Source organism: Pseudophryne corroboree, chromosome 9 (assembly GCF_028390025.1).
Source record: "Pseudophryne corroboree isolate aPseCor3 chromosome 9, aPseCor3.hap2, whole genome shotgun sequence".
NCBI lineage: Eukaryota > Metazoa > Chordata > Amphibia > Anura > Myobatrachidae > Pseudophryne > Pseudophryne corroboree.
In genome coordinates, this window is record NC_086452.1 from 469255193 (window position 1) to 469268448 (window position 13256).

General features: G+C 49.7%; 1 long non-coding RNA gene across 1 annotated transcript; it reads right to left on the reverse strand.

The window, feature by feature from the left end:
* Window positions 1-8865: 8865 nt before the first annotated feature.
* Window positions 8866-12888, reverse strand: LOC134957159 (uncharacterized). The gene is made up of 3 exons (XR_010186505.1): window positions 12844-12888; window positions 9020-9038; window positions 8866-8890 (listed from the first exon to the last, which is right to left on the reverse strand). It is a non-coding gene; the product is annotated as an uncharacterized LOC134957159 (long non-coding RNA).
* Between the last annotated feature and the right edge of the window lie 368 nt (window positions 12889-13256).

Genomic DNA, 13256 nt, shown 5'->3' on the forward strand with positions numbered 1-13256 from the left:
ACCTCTCCTGCTCGGAAGACGCAGATGGTGTACTAGACATAGAGGAAAAGAATAATAATAATAATAATAATAATAATAATAATAATAATAATAATAAGTTTAAACTACATCTGATGCACAAGCACAACTGTTGTACAGATTTACTTAGATACACTTTTTCAATATTCTATAATACAACACGTTTTAATGATATGCATACCTCTCCGGCAGGGCAGCGTCAGATGTTATACTAAAAGGAAAAGAATAATAAAGTATAAACTATATCTAATGCTTAATCACATTTGTACGTAGATACACTTTTTCTATATTTAATTCAACCTGTTATAAAGATATTCATACCTCTCCTGCTCGGAGGACGCAGATGGTGTACTAGACATAGAGGAAAAGAATAATAATAATAAGTTTAAACTACATCTGATGCACAAGCACAACTGTTGTACATATTTACTTAGATACACTTTTTCAATAGTCTATAATACGACATGTTCTAATGTTATGCATACCTCTCCGGCAGGGCAGCGTCAGCTGTTATACTAAACAAAGGAAAAGAATAATAAAGTTTAAACTATATGTAATGCTTAATCACATTTGTACGTAGATACACTTTTTCTATATTTAATACAACCTGTTATAAAGATATACATACCTCTCCTGCTCGGAGGACGCAGATGGTGTACTAGACATAGAGGAAAAGAATAATAATAGTAATAAGTTTAAACTACATCTGATGCACAAGCACAACTGTTGTACATATTTACTTAGATACACTTTTCTCTATCGTCCTAAGTGGATGCTGGGGTTCCTGAAAGGACCATGGGGAATAGCGGCTCCGCAGGAGACAGGGCACAAAAGTAAAACTTTTACAGGTCAGGTGGTGTGTACTGGCTCCTCCCCCTATGACCCTCCTCCAGACTCCAGTTAGATTTTTGTGCCCGGCCGAGAAGGGTGCAATTCTAGGTGGCTCTCATAAAGAGCTGCTTAGAGAGTTTAGCTTAGGTTTTTTATGTTACAGTGATTCCTGCTGGCAACAGGATCACTGCAACGAGGGACAGAGGGGAGAAGAAGTGAACTCACCTGCGTGCAGGATGGATTGGCTTCTTGGCTACTGGACATGAAGCTCCAGAGGGACGATCACAGGTACAGCCTGGATGGTCACCGGAGCCACGCCGCCGGCCCCCTCACAGATGCTGAAGCAAGAAGAGGTCCAGAATCGGCGGCTGAAGACTCCTGCAGTCTTCTTAAGGTAGCGCACAGCACTGCAGCTGTGCGCCATTTTCCTCTCAGCACACTTCACACGGCAGTCACTGAGGGTGCAGTGCGCTGGGGGGGGGGCGCCCTGGGAGGCAAATGAAAACCTTTAAAAAGGCTAAAAATACCTCACATATAGCCCCAGAGGCTATATGGAGATATTTACCCCTGCCTAAATGTACTAAATAGCGGGAGACGAGCCCGCCGGAAAAGGGGCGGGGCCTATCTCCTCAGCACACGGCGCCATTTTCTGTCACAGCTCCGCTGGTCAGGAAGGCTCCCAGGTCTCTCCCCTGCACTGCACTACAGAAACAGGGTATAACAGAGAGGGGGGGCAAAATAAATGGCAATATATTAATATAAAAGCAGCTATAAGGGAGCACTTAATCATAAGGCTATCCCTGTCATATATAGCGCTTTTTGGTGTGTGCTGGCAGACTCTCCCTCTGTCTCCCCAAAGGGCTAGTGGGTCCTGTCTTCGTATAGAGCATTCCCTGTGTGTCTGCTGTGTGTCGGTACGTGTGTGTCGACATGTATGAGGACGTTATTGGTGTGGAGGCGGAGCAATTGCCAAATATGAGGATGTCACCTTCTAGGGGGTCGACACCAGAATGGATGCCTTTATTTGTGGAATTACGGGATAGCGTCAACTCGCTTAAGCAGTCGTTTGCCGACATGAGGCGGCCGGACACTCAATTAGTGCCTGTCCAGGCGCCTCAAACACCGTCAGGGGCTGTAAAACGCCCCTTGCCTCAGTCGGTCGACACAGACCCAGACACAGGCACTGATTCCGGTGGTGAAGGTGACGAATCAACCGTATTTTCCAGTAGGGCCACACGTTATATGATTTTGGCAATAAAGGAGATGTTACATTTAGCTGATACTACAGGTACCACTAAACAGGGTATTATGTGGGGTGTGAAAAAACTACCAGTAGTTTTTACCGAATCAGAAGAATTAAATGACGTGTGTGATGAAGCGTGGGGTGCCTCGATAAAAAACTGCTAATTTCAAAGAAGTTATTGGCTTTATACCCTTTCCCGCCAGAGGTTAGGGAGCGCTGGGAAACACCTCCTAGGGTGGACAAAGCGCTAACACGCTCATCAAAACAAGTGGCGTTACCCTCTCCTGAGACGGCCGCACTTAAAGATCCATCAGATAGGAGGATGGAAAATATCCAAAAAGGTGTATACACACATGCAGGTGTTATACTACGACCAGCTATTGCGACTGCCTGGATGTGCAGTGCTGGGGTAGTTTGGTCAGAGTCCCTGATCGAAAATATTGATACCCTGGACAGGGACAATATTTTACTGTCGTTAGAACAAATAAAGGATGCATTTCTTTATATGCGTGATGCACAGAGAGATATCTGCACACTGGCATCACGGGTAAGTGCTATGTCCATTTCGGCCAGAAGAGCTTTATGGACACGACAGTGGACAGGCGATGCGTAGAGGAGTTATTTGGGGTCGGTCTATCGGATTTGGTGGCCACGGCTACGGCCGGGAAATCCACCTTTCTACCTCAAGTCACTCCCCAACTGAAAAAGGCACCGACCTTTCAACCGCAGCCCTTTCGTTCCTTTAAAAATAAGAGAGCAAAGGGCTATTCATATCTGCCACGAGGCAGAGGACGAGGGAAGAGACAGCAACAGGCAGCTCCTTCCCAGGAACAGAAGCCCTACCCGGCTTCTACAAAAGCCTCAGCATGACGCTGGGGCTTCGCAAGCGGACTCGGGGGCGGTAGGCGGTCGTCTCAAGAATTACAGCGCGCAGTGGGCTCACTCGCAGGTAAATCCCTGGATCCTGCAGATAATATCTCAGGGGTACAGGTTGAAATTAGAGACAGAGCCACCTCGCCGTTTCCTGAAGTCTGCTTTACCAACGTCCCCCTCAGAAAGGGAGACGGTTTTGGAAGCCATTCACAAGCTGTATTCTCAGCAGGTGATAGTCAAGGTACCTCTTCTACAACAAGGGAAGGGGTATTATTCCACTCTTTTTGTGGTACCGAAGCCGGATGGCTCGGTAAGGCCTATTCTAAATCTGAAGTCCTTGAACCTGTACATAAAGAAGTTCAAGTTCAAGATGGAGTCACTCAGAGCAGTGATAGCGAACCTGGAAGAAGGGGACTTTATGGTATCCTTGGACATCAAGGATGCGTATTTCCACGTTCCAATTACCCCTCACACCAGGGGTACCTCAGGTTCGTTGTACAAAACTGTCACTATCAGTTTCAGACGCTGCCGTTTGGTTTGTCCACGGCACCTCTGGTCTTTACAAAGGTAATGGCCGAGATAATATTTCTTCTTCGAAGAAAAGGCGTATTAATTATCCCATACTTGGACGATCTCCTAATAAGGGCAAGGTCCAGAGAACAGCTAGAGATGGGTTTAGCACTATCTCAAGAGGTGCTAAAGCAGCACGGATGGATTCTGAATATTCCAAAATCCCAATTAATGCCGACAACTCGTCTGCTGTTCCTGGGGATGATTCTGGACACAGTTCAGAAAAAGGTTTTTCTTCCCGAAGAAAAAGCCAAGGAGTTATCTGACCTGGTCAGGAACCTCCTAAAACCAGGAAAGGTATCTGTACATCAATGCACAAGAGTCCTGGGAAAAAATGGTAGCTTCTTACGAAGCAATCCCTTTCGGCAGATTCCATGCAAAGGGATCTGTTGGACAAATGGTCAGGGTCGCATCTTCAGATGCACCTGCGGATAACCCTGTCGCCGAGGACAAGGGTATCCCTTCTGTGGTGGTTGCAGGAGGCTCATCTATTGGAGGGCCGCAGATTCGGCATGCAGGATTGGATCCTGGTGACCACGGAGGCCAGCCTGAGAGGCTGGGGAGCAGTCACACAGGGAAGAAATTTCCAGGGAGTGTGGTCGAGCCTGAAAAAGTCTCTTCACATAAGCATTCTGGAACTAAGAGCAATCTACAATGCTCTAAGCCAGGCGGAACCTCTGCTTCAAGGAAGACCGGTGTTGATCCAGTCGGACAACATCACGGCAGTCGCCCATGTAAACAGACAGGGCGGCACAAGAAGCAGGAGGGCAATGGCAGAAGCTGCCAGGATCCTTCGCTGGGCGGAGAATCACGTGATAGCACTGTCAGCAGTATTCATCCCGGGCGTGGACAACTGGGAAGCAGACTTCCTCAGCAGACACGACCTTCACCCGGGAGAGTGGGGACTTCATCCAGAAGTTTTCCACATGCTATTAAACCGTTGGGTAAAACCAATGGTGGACATGATGGCGTCTCGCCTCAACAAAACACTGGACAGGTATTGCGCCAGGTCAAGAGATCCGCAGGCAATAGCTGTGGACGCGCTGGTAACACCTTGGGTGTACCAGTCGGTATATGTGTTTCCTCCTCTGCCTCTCATACCAAAGGTATTGAGGATTATACGGCAAAGAGGAGTAAGACTAGTGGCTCCGGATTGGCCAAGAAGGACTTGGTACCCGGAACTTCAAGAGATGGTCACGGACGATCCGTGGCCTCTACTTCTGAGAAGGGACCTGCTTCAGCAGAGTACTTGTTTTTTTTCAAGACTTACCGCGGCTGCGTTTGACGGCATGGCGTTTGAATGCCAGATCCTAAAAGGAAAAGGCATTCCAGAAGAAGTCATTCCTACCTTGATAAAGGCAAGGAAGGAAGTCACCGCGAAGCATTATCGCCGTATTTGGCGAAAATATGTTGCGTGGTGCGAGCAGCGGAGTGCTCCGATGGAGGAATTTCAACTGGGTCGTTTTCCTACATTTCCTGCAATCAGGATTGTCTATGGGTCTCAAATTGGGATCTATTAAGGTTCAAATTTCGGCCCTATCAATATTCTTCCAAAAAGAATTGGCCTCAGTCCCTGAGGTCCAGATTTTTATCAAAGGAGTACTGCATATACAGCCTCCTGTGGTGCCTAAGGTGGCACCGTGGGATCTAAATGTAGTTTTAGATTTCCTCAAATCCAATTGGTTTGAACCACTAAAGAATGTGGATTTGAAATATCTCACATGGAAAGTGACTATGTTACTGGCCCTGGCTTCGGCCGGGAGAGTATCTGAACTGGCGGCTTTGTTTTATAAAAGCCCTTATTTAATTTTCCATTCGACATAGGGCAGAGCTGCGGACGCGTCCGCATTTTCTCCCTAAGGTGGTATCAGCGTTTCACCTGAACCAGCCTATTGTAGTGCCTGCGGCTACAGACGACTTGAAGGACTCCAAGTTGTTGGACGTTGTCAGAGCCTTAAAAATATACATTTAAAGGACGGCTGGAGTCAGAAAATCTGACTCGCTGTTTATACTGTATGCACCCAACAAGTTGGGTGCACCTGCTTCTAAGCAGTCGATTGCTCGTTGGATTTGTAACAAAATTCAACTTGTACATTCTGTGGCAGGCCTGCCACAGCCTAAATCTGTTAAGGCCCATTCCGCAAGGAAGGTGGGCTCATCTTGGGCGGCTGCCCGAGGGGTCTCGGCATTACAACTCTGCCGAGCAGCTACGTGGTCAGGGGAGAACACGTTTGTAAATTTTTACAAATTTGATACCCTGGCAAAGGAGGACCTGGAGTTCTCTCATTCGGTGCTGCAGAGTCATCCGCACTCTCCCGCCCGTTTGGGAGCTTTGGTATAATCCCCATGGTCCTTTCAGGAACCCCAGCATCCACTTAGGACGATAGAGAAAATAAGAATTTACTTACCGATAATTCTATTTCTCGGAGTCCGTAGTGGATGCTGGGCGCCCATCCCAAGTGCGGATTATCTGCAATACTTGTACATAGTTATTGTTAACTAATTCGGGTTATTGTTTAGGAAGCCATCTTTCAGAGGCTCCTCTGTTATCATACTGTTAACTGGGTTTAGATCACAAGTTGTACGGTGTGATTGGTGTGGCTGGTATGAGTCTTACCCGGGATTCAAAATCCTCCCTTATTGTGTACGCTCGTCCGGGCACAGTACCTAACTGGAGTCTGGAGGAGGGTCATAGGGGGAGGAGCCAGTACACACCACCTGACCTGTAAAAGTTTTACTTTTGTGCCCTGTCTCCTGCGGAGCCGCTATTCCCCATGGTCCTTTCAGGAACCCCAGCATCCACTACGGACTCCGAGAAATAGAATTATCGGTAAGTAAATTCTTATTTTTCAATATTCTATAATACGACACGTTTTAATGATATGCATACCTCTCCGGCAGTGCAGCGTCAGATGTTATACTAAAAGGAAAAGAATGATAAAGTATAACCTATATCTAATGCTTAATCACATTTGTATGTAGATACACTTTTTCTATATTTAATTCAACCTGTTATAAAGATATTCATACCTTTCCTGCTCGGAGGACGCAGATGGTGTACTAGACATAGAGGAAAAGGATAATAATGAATAGTTTAAACTGTTTGATGCAGACGCATAACATTTGTAAAAGATACATTGATATGCTTTTTCTATATTCTGTAATATGATATGTTATAATGATATACATACCTCTCCGGCAGGGCAGCGTCAGATGTTATACTAAACCGAGGAAAAGAATAATAATTAAAAGTTTAAACTATATCTGATGCTTAATCACAACATTTGTGCATAGATATGTAGATATGCTTTTTTTTGTATTCTATAATAAAATGTTATCATGATCTACATACCTTTCCTGCACGGAGGACGCATATGGGCCCTCATTCCGAGTTGTTCGCTCGGTATTTTTCATCGCATCGCAATGAAAATCCGCTTAGTACGCATGCGCAATGTTCGCACTGCGACTGCGCCAAGTAACTTTGCTATGTAGAAAGTAATTTTACTCACGGCTTTTTCATCGCTCCGGCGATCGTAATGTGATTGACAGGAAATGGGTGTTACTGGGCGGAAACACGCGTTTCAGGGGCGTGTGGCTGAAAACGCTACCGTTTCCGGAAAAAACGCAGGAGTGGCCGGAGAAACGGTGGGAGTGCCTGGGCGAACGCTGGGTGTGTTTGTGACGTCAACCAGGAACGACAAGCACTGAACTGATCGCACAGGCAGAGTAAGTCTGGAGCTACTCTGAAACTGCTAAGTAGTTAGTAATCGCAATATTGCGAATACATCGGTCGCAATTTTAAGAAGCTAAGATTCACTCCCAGTAGGCGGCGGCTTAGCGTGTGTAACTCTGCTAAAATCGCCTTGCGAGCGATCAACTCGGAATGAGGGCCATGGTATTCTAGACAAAGAAAAGAATAGTGATTAAAAAAAAAGTAAACTATCAGATGCACAAAGCACAATGGTGCAGTATTGTAATCTAAAGCAAAGTAATACAACACTCCCAGACTACAGAATAAACAGTTGGGGTTTATGTAAACCGCTAATTCTCAACAGGGCTGACCTTGAAATTTAAAAACTGCATCAATATTAAATTTAAAACTAGTTGTGTTTTTTGTAAATTTCAGGGCCAACTCTGCAGAGAATTGGTAGCTGGCAAAAGCCGCTGCATAGTAATGTGTATCTAGACCATGGTCTGACCTCAGCCTGTGGGAATAAACTTGCTATATAATTGATTGATGCTTTCCCACCCCCTTTTTTTAAAAAACAGGCGATGACTACGTTAACCAAAGTGGATCCCCTTGAACCGCAGGACTTCAGAGAGAAATAAACTGGTAAATAAAGGCTTATGTAAGTGAGTGTTTGTTTTGTCTGTATTTGGCAGTCACTGTGTTGTCTCTGTATTATTACAATCACTGCATTGCTCTCTATTATATATTGTCATTGCATTGCTCTCTGTATTATATTGCCATCACTGCATTGCTTTCTGTTATATGGCAGTCACTGCATTGCTCTCTGTATTATAAGGGCGGGTATTGTGATACTATGTCACACCCCTTTTAATCAGCTGACCACATCTGCTTTAGTGTGGACCCTACCATTGCATTTTCCCTGAGGGTCCTTCATGCACCAGTATGACACTGCCAGAATGGTGTTAAGATGTTACAGAATATGCACATTTTATTCAAGTTACCTCATCACAGTTTATAAATGGACATCTAACAATGGGGAAGATGTATTAACCTGGAGAAGGGATAAAGAAGTGATAAAGCAGTGATAAGTGGAAGGTGATAATGCAGCCAATCATTATGGATTTGAAAAATGACAGGAGCTGATTGGCTGGTGCATTATCACCTTCCACTTATCACTTCTTTATCCCTTCTCCAGGCTTAATACATCGGCCCCAGTATTTTATCATAAAAATCATGTTTAGATCTGTGCTCATACAGATGGGTCCACGGTTATCTTGGCTACTTTGCTGCGCCTAGGCACAACATGGTTTATTAACATAAACCCTTCATCTTTGTTCTAAGCTGCAATACAATACAGAGAACAATACAGCAGGGGATTTAGGGGGTAATTCTGAGTTGATCGCAGCAGGAACTTTGTTAGCTAATGGCCAAAACCATGTGTACTGCAGGTGGGGCAGATGTAACATGTGCAGAGAGAGTTAGATTTGGGTGGGTTATTTTGTTTCTGTGCAGGGTAAATACTGGCTGCTTTATTTTTACACTGCAATTTAGAAGGTCAAGATAAACATGGACCCATCTGTATATTGCGGTTCTCCCAGACCTAAATTGTCCAAACTTTAAAATAAAATAATATAATTACCCTTCCTCCTCCTGTGGCAGCATGTCTGAAAAATAAAATGAGTAATTTTAGAGTAATTTTAGATTTATTTTTTAGATGTTTGCATATAATAAAACTTATTTAGTATTCTGGCTGACATAAGTGCGTAACAGCCGCATAACATCTTAGGACATACCTGGTGTATCAAAGCCTTGCTATAGAAGGGGAGAAAAAAAAAAGATAAGTAAACAATATAAACTTTTAAATATGTATGATACATTTCACCATTCCTGTGTGTGTATATGTCTATATATATTACTAAACTAGGCGATTCATCGCGCCCTACGGGCGCTCTTCACACCGTCGAAAGGGTCTACGCCCCCTTAACCCCTGCACGCCTTGCTGGGGTTCAATATTTGTATGAGTATTACCTGCATTCCTAGGTTTGTCAGTGGTCAAATATTGCACGACGAAAGGGCTTGAGATGGTGAAGGGGGTGTAGGCCCTTGCGACGGCGTTAACGGTGCCTGCAGGGCACGATGTACAGAATGTAGCGGTTGCGGGGGGGGGGGGGGGGCGGATGAGGCAGGGAGTATGTAGATGCTGCGGGTGGAGGGGGAGGTGGATGCAGGTGGGGGGTGGGTGCAGGACCTATAACTATATGATTGTATGTGTAACAATATATAGGACACGGATAAGGATGTGTGTGATATAGACATACCCGCATGAAGAGGTATATGGTGTTATTAGACACAGAGGGGAGTGCTGGTACAATGCGGAACAGAGGCAGCTGTGTCCTCTCTCTACACCGTACCATCCTTCAGGTGTAGCAACGCGGACATGTTGCGCACGCAATGTCTCCACGCGGCCGCAGGTGCACCAGTCCCCTCTGCATGCGCTATGTGCGTGCCCCCCTCAGGTACAGTAGGAGGAGGGTGCGCAGGCTGGTGCTGCTCCCAGGGCCAATGGGCATGGACAGCACGGTCATGTGCTCGGTGCTGGGCTTGCGCCCTGCGCTTGCCGAGTGAGGGATAGGGAGGAGGCGGCACAGAGGAGCATCACCAATATACCGGTAACTATGGGGGGCACCGCAGGGGGTTATGGCTCCTGTCCTCCTGGTGAGGGTTTGTCAGGGAGGTATCTAGGAGCCGGTGGTATGGACCGTGTATGGGACGCAGAGGGGTAGGGAGAGGATACAGAGATGCAGGGCGGTAGGGAGAGGATACAGAGACGCGGGGCGGTACGGAGGGGACAGAGACGCAGGGCGGTAGGGAGGGGATACAGAGACGCGGAGCGGTAGGGAGGGGATACAGAGATGCGGGGCGGTAGGGAGGGTATAGAGAGACGCGGGGCGATAGGGAGGGGATACAGAGACGCGGGGTGGTAGGGAGGGGATACAGAGACGCGGGGCGGTAGGGAGGGGATACAGAGACGCGGGCGGTAGGGAGGGGATAGAGAGACGCGGGTGGTAGGGAGGGGATAGAGAAACGCAGGGCGGTAGGGAGGGGATAGAGAGAAGCGGGCGGTAAGGTGGGGATACAGAGGCGTAGGGAGGAGGGGATACAGAGACATGGGGCCTTAGGGAGGGGATACAGCGACGCAGGGCGGTAGGGAGGGGAAAGAGAGACGCGGGGCGGTAGGGAGGGGAAAGAGAGACGCGGGGCGTTAGGGAGGGGATAGAGAGACGCAGGGTGGTAGGGAGTGGATACAAACACGTGGGGCGATAGGGAGGGGACAGAGAAACACGGGGCGGTAGGGATGGGACAGAGAGACGCAGGGCGGTAGGGAGGGGACAGAGAGACGCGGGGCGGTAGGGAGTGGATACAGAGATGTGGGGCGGTAGGGAGGGGACAGAGAGACGCGGGGTGGTAGAGGCGGGGCGGTAGGGAGGGGATATAGAGACGCGGGGCGGTAGGGAGGGGACAGAGAGACACGGGCGGTAGGGAGGGTACAGAGATACACGGGGCGGTTGGGAGGGGATAGAGAGACGCGGGCGGTAGGGAGGGGACAGAGAGACGCGGCCGGTAGGGAGGGGACAGGGAGACGCGGGGCGGTAGGGAGGGGACAGAGACGCGGGGCGGTAGGGAGGGGACAGAGAGACGCGGGCGGTAGGGAGGGGACAGAGAGACGCGGGGCGGTTGGGAGGGGATAGAGAGACGCGGGGCGGTAGGGAGGGGAGAGAGACGCGGGGCGGTTGGGAGGGGATAGAGAGACGCGGGGCGGTAGGTAGGGGAAAGAGACGCGGGGCGGTTGGGAGGGGATAGAGAGACGCGCGGCGGTAGGGAGGGGATACAGAGATGCGGGGCGGTAGGGAGGGGACAGAGAGACACGGGCGGTTGGGAGGGGGTAGAGAGACGCGGGGCGGTAGGGAGGGGACAGAGAGACGCGGCCGGTAGGGAGGGGACAGGGAGACGCGGGGCGGTAGGGAGGGGACAGAGAAGCGGGGCGTTAGGGAGGGGACAGAGAGATGCGGGCGGTAGGGAGGGGACAGAGAGACGCGGGGCGGTTGGGAGGGGATAGAGAGACGCGGGGCGGTATGGAGGGGAAAGAGACGCGGGGCGGTTGGGAGGGGATAGAGAGACGCGGGGCGGTAGGTAGGGGAAAGAGACGCGGGGCGGTTGGGAGGGGATAGAGAGACGCGGGGCGGTAGGTAGGGGAAAGAGACGCGGGGCGGTTGGGAGGGGATAGAGAGACGCGGGGCGGTAGGTAGGGGAAAGAGACGCGGGGCGATTGGGAGGGGATAGAGAGACGCGGGGCGGTAGGTAGGGGAAAGAGACGCGGGGCGGTTGGGAGGGGATAGAGAGACGCGGGGGGGTAGGTAGGGGAAAGAGACGCGGGGCGATTGGGAGGGGATAGAGAGACGCGGGGCGGTAGGTAGGGGAAAGAGACGCGGGGCGGTTGGGAGGGGATAGAGAGACGCGGGGCGGTAGGTAGGGGAAAGAGACGCGGGGCGGTTGGGAGGGGATAGAGAGACGCGGGGCGGTAGGTAGGGGAAAGAGACGCGGGCGGTTGGGAGGGGATAGAGAGATGCGGGGCGGTAGGTAGGGGAAAGAGACGCGGGGCGGTTGGGAGGGGATAGAGAGACGTGGGGCGGTAGGGAGGGGATAGAGAGACGCGGGGCGGTTGGGAGGGGATAGAGAGACGTGGGGCGGTAGGGAGGGGATAGAGAGACGCGGGGCGGTAGGGAGGGGATAGAGAGACGCGGGGCGGTTGGGAGGGGATAGAGAGACGCGGGGCAGTAGGGAGGGGATAGAGAGACGCGGGGTGGTAGGGAGGGTCCCCAGTGAGGAAGCTGATGAAGAAAGGGGGGGAAGTAGTGGAGGGGGTGGAGTTGTGTAAAGTGGTGACCAGACATACAGTGGCTAGGATGGTTGGAGGGACTCACCGTTGGGGCTGTGGGTGGCTGCTGCAGGCTGTGAAATAGTTCAGTATCCAGAGACGTCACCAGGTGTGGGAGAGCAGTCTGTACTATGACATTTCCTCCCCCAGGGCCCCCCCTCCCTCGCACGGCGAAATGGGGGCGTGGCCTAGAGTAAAAGGGGCGTGACCTCGCAGGTCTTTTCTCTCTCGCTCCGGGGGTGTTTCCAGCTTGCCTGTAGATGCTGGCAGCCCCCGGAGACTGCAGAGTGTGTGTGCCGGCTGTGTGACCGGAGGAGAGTGCTGCAGGAGATGACGTCACTGCAGCACTCAGCTCCTGACAGCGGGATGTGTGCGGAGGAGGTGGCGGGTCTGTGTACGCGGGGCAGGGAGGGCTATGAGAGCCTTCTCCTGCGCCACCCGTCCCTCCTAATGTGTATACCGGGGGCAGCAGTTGTTGTTGTTCGGCGCGCCGTGGCTGGTTAGTCAGATTTGCTGGGGGGGGGGGGGAGGGGAAGGGGTGTGACATGGACAGGCAGCAGGAGCAGAGACTTGCTGCACATGTGGTGGGCGGGCTCTGTGACTCCGCCCACCGCTGTGACTCCGCCCAGCGTTACGGGCACAGAGTCACAGACTTGAGCAAATATATAGGAGATAACTTACATCACAAGCTGCCAGAAAATTCGGTCTTTTATAATATTCCCTACAAGCAGAAAATACAGAATATTATGGCACACAGAAACTCACAACACATATTACTTATCACATATACTGGTGCCCTGAGGGTTGTGTTATGGCTAATTGGGAGTTACAATTGCAGCACAGCAATCCCCGGCTAAGTAGGGACTACTGATACTGCTATGCCATCTGACATTACACAATCATACAAATGAGAAGAAGAAAACCTCACTTACGCATTCTGCAATAGCAGTATTCTCCTGAACTGAGAACCCTATAGATAGAAAGAAAAAAGTGAATCATTTTTCTTAACTAAAACTAAACCTCTTTCTGTGGAAAAGATGGATCAGCGCAGTTTATTGAAGAAAAGAGCAAGAGCTTTGGTTTCAACAACCGTA